The sequence below is a fragment of the Marmota flaviventris genome, chromosome 12 (assembly GCF_047511675.1).
Source record: "Marmota flaviventris isolate mMarFla1 chromosome 12, mMarFla1.hap1, whole genome shotgun sequence".
NCBI classification, from domain to species: Eukaryota; Metazoa; Chordata; class Mammalia; order Rodentia; family Sciuridae; genus Marmota; species Marmota flaviventris.
The window spans coordinates 91,800,098-91,810,075 of NC_092509.1; positions in this window are offsets into that span (position 1 = coordinate 91,800,098).

Here is a 9,978-nt window from a genome sequence, read left to right on the forward strand (position 1 = left end):
AGAAACAGTACAGGAGTTTCTTTAATTCTGGTGGAAGTAATATAAAAAGTCAAAGGGCCTTGTTTCTAGACCCCAGCATCACAAAATACATACATTTCTCCCTATTTATTGTGGCAATTAATCTACTGGTTGAGCAGAAATGGGTTATTGAGTAAAATGAAAGGTCACTATCTCTGTAATTAGACAAGATGTTCAGTTAATAGTGTTTCTTTACATCTAAAAAAGATGTAAAGAATTATGAACTTGCTCTATGGAATATTTATATTTACCATGCACACGTCATATATGTATACCATATATATCATGTGTATGAGTCTACGTGTGTGTGTGTGTGTGTTCTAGTGTTAAGAGATGATTCTTCAAGAGTCTGTCCTGCTTTATATACCTGTAAAAGTGATGGCTTTTGTTCAAAGTTGTTTATAGAGCAAAGAACTTTCAAAAAATAGAGATAGTGTTTCACTCTGGAATAGAGGGTAGATTTGTTTTCTAAAAGCAAAATAAAAATACAGCCTCCCTTTGGGGTAAGTTTCCCAGTAGCCATCTTATAACATTTAGGGTCAGGAGAGGTTGTCTCTTAGCTCAATGTTCTTTACAGTGACACATATTGTGTAAATGGCATCCACCTGGGTCTATTTAATATCACCTGCTACATGGAACTGGAGGACCATATTGCCTGCTGGTCCATGAATGATTTATCTCTGACCTAGAAGTCTTGTGTATTTTACCTGCATCTATGAAGATGAAAGAACTTTTTGATACCTAGCATAAACCTAAGCACTAACTAGAAAAAGGTCTTATATTATGCTATTTTGAATCATGAATTTTTTTTTCTTAAATACTGTCAAAAAAGATATCAATTGTCTCACTTTATGTGTGGAACTTGAATTGTCATCAGGGAAGAGTCTTTAAAATGAAACCTGTATATAATTATGCATTGCCCAACCTCTTTTATTTCCTCCTTATATTTTTTCCTTTACTTCATTTAAAACAGAAGTGTTGGAAAAGTTAGAGTGAAAACCCAAGTTGGTTACTTAACCTGAGAATGAGGATTCTGGGTCCCTTCATATTGCTTTAATTGGAGGGAGGGTCTCTTAAGCTCTTAGTTCCTCAATGTAATACAAAATGACTGTACATAGCATCCTCCTGGATGGATTCAGTATCACCATGTAATTAGAGTCAAGTGGGACCATTTAAGAGCAGAAACCCAGATACCATTTTCCCCACTGGCTCATTTGGCAAAATATGCAAACCTGTCTTTAAACATTTTGATGGAAGAAAATATGGCATTTGGGGCCTTTTCTTTTTTTTTTCTTTAAACAGGATAAGCTATAATTGCCACTTTGAAACTGTATATAAATAACAGGAGAAACATTTTGACTAAGTTCTTCTTTCAGTAATCTATGCAATTATGACTAGAAGTCTTTATCTCACAATCATATTGTATGTCATCACTATCATTATTTAAATTGAAAGAAAAATATTCTGTAAACAATGCTCCTTTTTCTTATTATTTTCCCCATTTAAAAAACAACAAATAGCAGCATTCCCCCTCTTCATTCCATCAGGAGATTGAAGAACCTGTATCTCTTTTGCAGACAGTAGAGATTTCTATCAAAGTGCTACAATTTTTTCATTAAAGTATTAGCTATGTTTCTCTTTTTTCCATTAATGGATGGCTTTCACATGAAATCAAAGAAAATTTGGCCGTGCAGGGCAAGGGATTAAAGGAAGCAGCAAGCACACCCAGCTACCTGTCACTGTCTACCTGAAAACATAAATCTGTCCCCTTAATACCTAAATCCTCACCTTTGCCCTTTCCCCTAAGCATTAGGAAGATGATTATAAAACCAAAGATGAATATGTGTAATTTTGAAGATTGTTTTATCAGTTACTCAATGAGAAATGTACTCTAATGACCCCCCAAATTTACTATAATGACAGGCAGCTTTGAACTATATTGTCCACAGAAATTTTTATCTCCCTCCAAAATATTAAAATTAGTTGACCTCACAATTAACAAATCAGAAGATTAAAGTATAGCCATTACTTCAAACAAGAGAATGACAGTGATGCTCTTTCAGGTCTGCAACAGATCTGTGTGATACAGACACTGTCATCATGCTTGCAGGACTGGCTAATTTCAGATCATATAATTTGCATGACCCCAGTAATTTTCTGACCAAAAAGAATTACTTGGGAAGCATAAAATATAAAAATAGCAATGGCCATTCATTTTTTAACCATGTTCCTTTAACAATATTTTAACAGGTAGATAGTTGACTATCATAAAAACAATTTGACTATTAACCTTATAACAAATATCACAATTAATTTTTTATTGGTACATTATGTTATACACAATATGATAATTCATTTTGATGTAATTACACAAGCCTAGAATATAATTTGCTCCATTCAGTCCCTAGTCCCTTTACCTTTTCTCCTTCCTCCTCTGGTTCCTTTTTTCCTACTCTACTGGTCTTCCTTCTATTTATCTATAGTTTTAAAAATTATTTCTTTATACATATGCACAAAGGTGAAATGCACTTTGGTATATTCATATATGCACCTAAGAGAGTTTGGTCAATTTCATTCCACCATTCCTCCCATTTCCTGTTCCTCCTTCTTCCATTTCAATACTCTTCCTCTACTTCACTGATCTCTCTTCTATTTTCATACCTCCTCACCTTTTTTCCTTATTTTTTTCTAGCTTCTGCATTATGAGAGAAAACATTTGTTTTAGCTTTTTTGCTACTGCAACTGAAAGACCAGATCACAACAATGGTTTGGGAGGAAAAGTTTATTCAGAGGGCCCATGGTTTCAGCAGTCTGAGTCCACAGAAGGCTGGCTCCATTCCTTGGGGCTCAAAGAGAGGCAAAACATCATGGCAGAAGAGTGTGGCACAGAAAAGTTGTTCACATGATGATCTGGAAGCAGAAAGAGACTCCATTCATCAGATACAAAATATATAATCCAAAGACAAGCCTCCCCCAATGACCCACCTCCTCCAGACATAGCCTATCTGCCTTCAGCCATCAATCTTTAATCCCATCAGGGGATTAATTCACTGATTAAGTCAAGACTTTCATAACCCAACCATTTCTCCACTAAACCTTCTTGCATTGTCTCACACATGAGCTTTTGGGGGACACTTCAAACCGTAACATTTGACCCTTGACTTTCTGAGTGTGCTTATTTTGCTTAGCATGATGTTCTCCAGTTCCATCCTTTTATCAGCAAATGCATATCATCTTCTTTATAGTTGTTTTAAATTCCATTGTGTATATATGCCTCATTTTCTTTACCCACTCATCTGTGGAATGTGCATCTGGTTCCATAACTTGGCTATTGTGCATTGTGCTACTATAAACATGGATGTGGCTGTATCACTATAGCATGCTTATTTTAGTTCTTTTGGATAAGAAACAAGGAGTGGAATAGCTGATTCATACAATGGTTCTATTTCTAATTTTTTCAGGAATATCCATACTTCTTTCCAGTGGTTGCTTTTCTTTATAGTCCAACCAGCAATATATCAGTATATCTTTCCCCCACATCCTCTCCAGCATCTGTTGTTATTGTTTATAATCTGATTATTGCCATTCTGATGTGAAATAAAATCTCAATGTAGTTTTGATTTGCATTTGCCTGCTTGCTAGAGATGTTGAACATTTTTTCATATATTTGTTGGCCACCTGTCTTTCTTCTTCTGAGAAGAATCTGTTTAGTTCTTTTGTCCATTTATTGGGTTATTGTTTTTTTTTTTTTTGGTGTTAAGTTTTTTAATTCTTTATATATACATTTAATATTAATCCACTATAGAGCAAGTGGCAAAGATTTTCTCCCATTCTGTAGGCTCTCTCTCTGTCTCCACACATTTTCAACTGTTTTCTTTGCTGTGCAGAAGCTTTTTAATTTGATGCTGTCTCACTTATTGGTTCCTGGTTTTATTTCTTGTACTTTAGGAGTCTTGTTAAGGAAGTTGATGCCTGTACCAATATGTTGGAGTGTTGAGTCTATGTTTCTTCTAGCAGTTGTAGAGTTTATGGTCTAATTATTAGGTCTTTAAACCACTTGAGTTACAATTAATTTAAAATTTTTTTATAATTAAACAGTCTGAAGGACAGTCTCTTCTGCATTTAATAAACTAAATCTCTCCTACTGTGATTGGTTCTTTGTCATTACAAGTATATTGCATTGAAAGTAACAGAAAAGTCTAAAATTAATGAAAAGAATAAAGACAAATGGGAGTGCAAATTTTTGCACATATATGAAGACAATAATATAGTCCAATATTATTGCAAACAAATATTTTGATGTGTAGATTGTTTTTAACAGGTTAAAGATATGCAATAAATGTTATGCTACATGTCAGATCACCAAAAGTAGAAATGAAACATTTTTGGCTTTTATTTACAAACATAAAAATAAGATTCATCTCCTCTAGCAAGTCAACATTTAAGACTTTTTCATTTAATATATCCTTTCTAAAACATATTTTAAAAGAGATTTTATGATGTGTTGAAATACTGTTCTTTTTCTGCCCTTCATTTTCATTTCCTTAAGGGTTCTTGATAAGACAGAATCCTTGATTAGAGAGAAAGAGATCAGAATTTTTTAAATAAAACAAGCATTAATTATAGTGAAGCTTATTATGATCTTAAACATTCAACATTTCATATAATGAATCATTTTTTCTAATCAGGTACCAACAAGAGAAAGTAAACATACTTAGTAAATAAAACCAACAGTTTCCTTTTAAAAACCCAATGCCAGGGCTGGAGTTGTAGCTCAGTGATAAAGTGCTTTCCTAACATGTGCAAGGCACTGGGATTGATTCTCAGCACCACATATAAATAAATAAAAGAAATGTCCATCAACAACTAAAAACATATTTTTAAAAAAACTCTAAAAAATTGAATAAAAAAAATAAGTAAAATAGTAAATTTCCTTTTATCTAAAAAAACAACAAAAACAAAACAAAACACCAATGCCATTTACTTCTCCAACACTGTTTTTTTTATTTGTAACTTTTTCTGTTATTTTCTCTTATAAATTAGAAGCCAAAGATAACGAAAACATTTAAATACCATAAAATTTCTCCACCCTGATTTTATGATGTGTCTTACGAATGTTTTTCTCAGTTTTCAAAGTATCCAAATGTTGTTTTTAGGTAGTTCCTATAGATCATTGTTAACAGTTGCTGAAATAGAACTACATGCAGTTTGCCATTACTTTTTAAAAATATGTTTATTCTTAATTGAACACAAAATATAATTTCCCCTTTTTTTTGGTAGGGGTGGGGGCGGTACTGAGTATTGAACTAGGGGGTATTCTACCACTGAGCCACATCCCCAGCCCTATTTTTGTATTTTGTTTAGAGACAGGGTCTCACTGAGTTGCTTGCTGCCTTGCTTTTGCTGAGACTGCTTGAACTTGCTATCCTCCTGCTTCAGCCTCCAGAGCTGCTGGGATTACAGGCATGCACCCCCACGCCCAGCCTTCATTGTTATTATATCTTCAAAAGGATCAAAATTCTGATTCTATTAAATTATTCACTCATTTTATTGTATTCTCAATATTTGATTAGGAAAAAAAATTATTAATCAGGTGGTGGAATATATATTTTTAATATCATATAAGGAAACACATTAGTGATTTCAATTCTTTTTTGTTTGTTTTGTTTTTAAATTTTTTTAGTTGTAGATGGACACAATACCTTTATTTAACTTATTTATTTATATGTGGTGCTGAGGATGGAACCCAGGGCTTCACACATGCAAGGCAAGCTCTCTACCACTGAGCCACAATCCCAACCCAGTTCAAATTTTTATACATAAATGTGATCCTGAAAATGAACAACATGATTTCAAACAATTATAAACATGCTCTTTCCTCAGTACAAAGGTTTGTACAACTGTGTTACCAAACCTTTATTTGTTACACACAATGAGAAACAAAAGAAAATGTTTTTTCTTGTCTCAGAACATGTATGTTAATTTTTGAATATTTAAATATTACACCTATAAATTGGATCATTTATCCAATTATCAAAGTGCCACAAATAGCAAATAGCTATTCATACAACTCAGAGAGCTTGCTGAATTAAATAATACTTTCAGGAATTTTCTTAGGTTAAAAAAAAATGAGGAAAATACAATTCTGTTTCCCTTCCAATTGCTATACAGTAGACATTTTGTAGAACATATTCCTGAAATTATAGCATGATGAATCTCTTAAATAACAATCTGATAGAAAGAAGCAAGTAGCCATGGGTACAAGTCTCTTTTTACCTGTCTCTTGGAATACACCTTGGATACTTTGACTGCCCTCTGTCACACTGTACTCTAAGTTCAGAGACCATAACAGATGATGCTTCAGCTAAGTAAGTGTCCTTTCCGCAAAGAAATTCAATATACTCTCCATGGAAAATGTGTGGTCTATTATCCAAATCCCATTTCAAGAGTAAATTATTCCTTTCCATTTTTTTAAAAAAAGATAATGTGCAAGTTTCTGGATGAAAAAAAAAAAAAGAAAAAGAAGAAGAAAACTATCTTGAAACATCTTGGTACTACCAGAAATAATTATGTTGCCTGCACATGATGGCCTAACAATTGCACAGAATGGCAAATAAATTAGTTAGAATCAATATTCAAGTCAGAAAATACATTCAGATCCCTAGGACACAGGGCACCATTTACCTCTGTGGTCCTATATTTAGAGAAAGTATACCCTGCCAGTCACTTAGTTTTATGCCATTAGGACATTCAAAGATAGCAATAAATTATTTTTTCAGAAGTATTGACAGTCAATAGTATTCACTAAAATTATGCTTTTTCCTTTTTCTTCTTCAGAAAATTCACATAAAATATTCATGAGACAAACCATTGATTAATTAATAACTTGGTGGAAATGCAGAAACAAGCATGATTCTTAGCAATGACGAAACAACTTTTTGGCCTGATACCATCCAAAGAAGTTAAGAGTTTTCTCTTTTAAATTTCCAGTTAAGGAATAGGAAGATTTGATTGTTTTAAATTTGTTACCTTGCTCATTTTCACATGTATTAAAATAAAACAACAAAAATTAAAAGCATTAGGCTCTCCAACAAAATTATTTTATGATGCTTTTTTTCATCATAAAAATATTGACATTTTAAGTTTCAAATAATAAAATATTTCAGAAAATTGGTTTTATTATATCCTTGTTTGCCTCCAGGATTATGTAACATTAAAGAATAACTTCTAAGATAAGTTAAAAAAAAGATTCAGTGTTGCCAACACTGCATATTAATATGCCTGTAATACATTAACAAACATTTATTCAGATATTTTTCAAGTATTTGTTGAATGCTTATACGTTTGGCTAGGAGTGCTACAGATAATAAAAATGAAAGAATTATTAAAAAAAACTTTAGAATCATTATAAAATAGTTTTGAAAATGAGGTGAAGTGGAGCTATATAATTTAGGATGTCATTGTTTTACAAAAAAATGAGATTTTAATTAAAATAAATTAAAAATTGACTTATAGACCTCCTGCTATGATGGATAGCTAATATCAGACCAGCACTTCTACCAAGGATCAGAAAATCTGGAAAACAGACAAAAAGCACATATTTCAAGGCAGCAGAGAACCTTCAAGGAAGTCAATGAGCTGAAGTCCTGGAAAAGTTAATTTAGATGAGTTCAACATTTTATGTGTCATTTTCCTCTTAGGGTGTTTGTTAATTGTCAGCTCAGCTAAAAGACCAAGAACAGAATGGACCTTAACAGGCACAGCGCAAGTAGAGCTTTTCAGAAATCTCATAGGGTTGAGTATAGAAAAATTGGAGTTTGGAGGCTGCTATAGCAACCAAAGCTTAAGGAACCAAGAAGTTCGAGGAATAGGGAGGAGTATAAAAATGAGCCTGGTGCTCTGTATTGGCTTTTCCCTTGAGGCAGCTGCTGATTCTTGATTGGTACAGAAAGAGAGAATTAAGGAGCTTAGAAAGTTGACTTAAAAGCTACACTGGGCAATCTACAGTCTCCTGACCTCGTGGAGCTTACCTGCTAAACAAAACCCCCACAATAATTAATAGACATACTTAATATATGAATTTTGTAATTTGTAACTATCCTTAAACTACAGCATATGAAATTAGGTGGAAAAAGGGTGAAGGGAAGGAGCTATCAAAAGTGCTGGGGGGAAGGAGGCTACACTCCAAGTCAGATGGCTGGGTAGGCTAAGTAAGTGTCTGCAGAAAAATGTGAAGGTTGACAAGTGTCATTATCTGATGAAACAGTGTACCTGACAGAGGAACAACCCGGAGGTGAGAGCATGCCTAGCCTGAGGAAGAGGAAGGAATCTAGAATCACTAGAGTGGAGGAGAGCAGGAAGACAAGTAGGAGAGGTTATAGAGATTCCCATCTGAAATAATAATTCAGACAGAAAAATCTTTTCCTCTTCACACTGTTGCATGAATCTCTTTGTAGAGATAACATGCTCAATCCCAGTGGATAATCAAGACGTGCAAGCTCTCCTCTTGCCCTGACAGTGACTGATCATCACTATTTACCTCAGTTCATCAACATCATGCCTAAATGTCTTGAGGCATTTGATCAAGATACTGAATGACAGATTTCTTTAAGCCTTGTCACTCCTTATGAGGTTGTTTCATTATTATCTTGTCCATTTCTATTTCAATCTAGTCTCTGTCCTCAAAGATGATTGTACTCCTATTCAATGCAATATCAATCACATAATGAGAAACTTAATATCCAGTATCTCAACATAAAATTATGAGAGTAATAGAAAAATTATAGGTGAAGATATATTTGAATTTGAATAGGATAGCATCCTAAGACTTGCTTGAAAGACAGGAACTATGAACAAAAGGCTTAAAAGCTTAAGACTTAAGCATCTGTATTTTCAAAGACTATAAATAAAAGTAAAATGAAATGGTTGCAGTATACATGATTCTCAAATACTCCATTGAATTTATGTAGATATACCTTATGAGTCTGAAAAATGGCTAGGCTATGAACAATTACTAGTGGAAAAAAAACAAATCTGTGGCCACTTAGAAAATGGAAAAAAATTCCAAATTGGCTGATACTTAAGTAAATCAAAATAATTTTGCTTATTAAATTAAAAATAAAATGTGAAGATTAAAATAGTCAAAGTTGGGGCTGGGATGTGGCTCAAGCGGTAGCGCGCTCGCCTGGCATGCGTGCGGCCCGGGTTCGATCCTCAGCACCACATACATACAAACAAAGATGTTGTGTCCGCCAAATACTAAAAAATAAATATTAAAAAATTCTCTCTCTCTCACTCTCTCTTTAAAAAAAAAAAAAAAAAAAAAAAAAAAATAGTCAAAGTTGACAAAGATTAAAAACCTCCTACTTTAATTCACTAATGGTAGGGTTATAAATCAGAATAAACTTTCTGAAGGACAGATTGGCAATTAAGAAAAAAATTAATTTCCAGATCTTTTTATGTAGAAATTCCAGTTTGGAAAATCTGAAAAATAAGAAAAAACTAAAACATGGCAAAATACATTTAATTAAATTTTTAAATGAAAAATAAAGATTTTTAAAATGTACAAACATTCAGTTACAAAAAATGTACTGTTTGGAATGTAAATATGTTGAATGCTAAACATCCAGCAATAAAGTTACCAATTAAATTAATTTTTATGTACCTGCACTGTGAGATAGAATTTAGCCATTCAAATATATATGTAGAAGTAAGATTAACTATGTTTACAAAAATTTTAGTGCAAAAACAACAAGATAGATAATGTCTGCACAGTATGGCAGCATCTTTATGTTGTATATGTGTGTTTAGATGTGAATAGAAAAAAGCTTAGAAGATCTTTCATTATCTAAATCACTAATAGCAGTTGTTTCAAACAAGTTACTGATAATTTCGGTTTTCTTCTATTTGGTTTAATTTGCTTATTAATGTTTTTTTTGGCAAATATTCATTGGTTCAGGT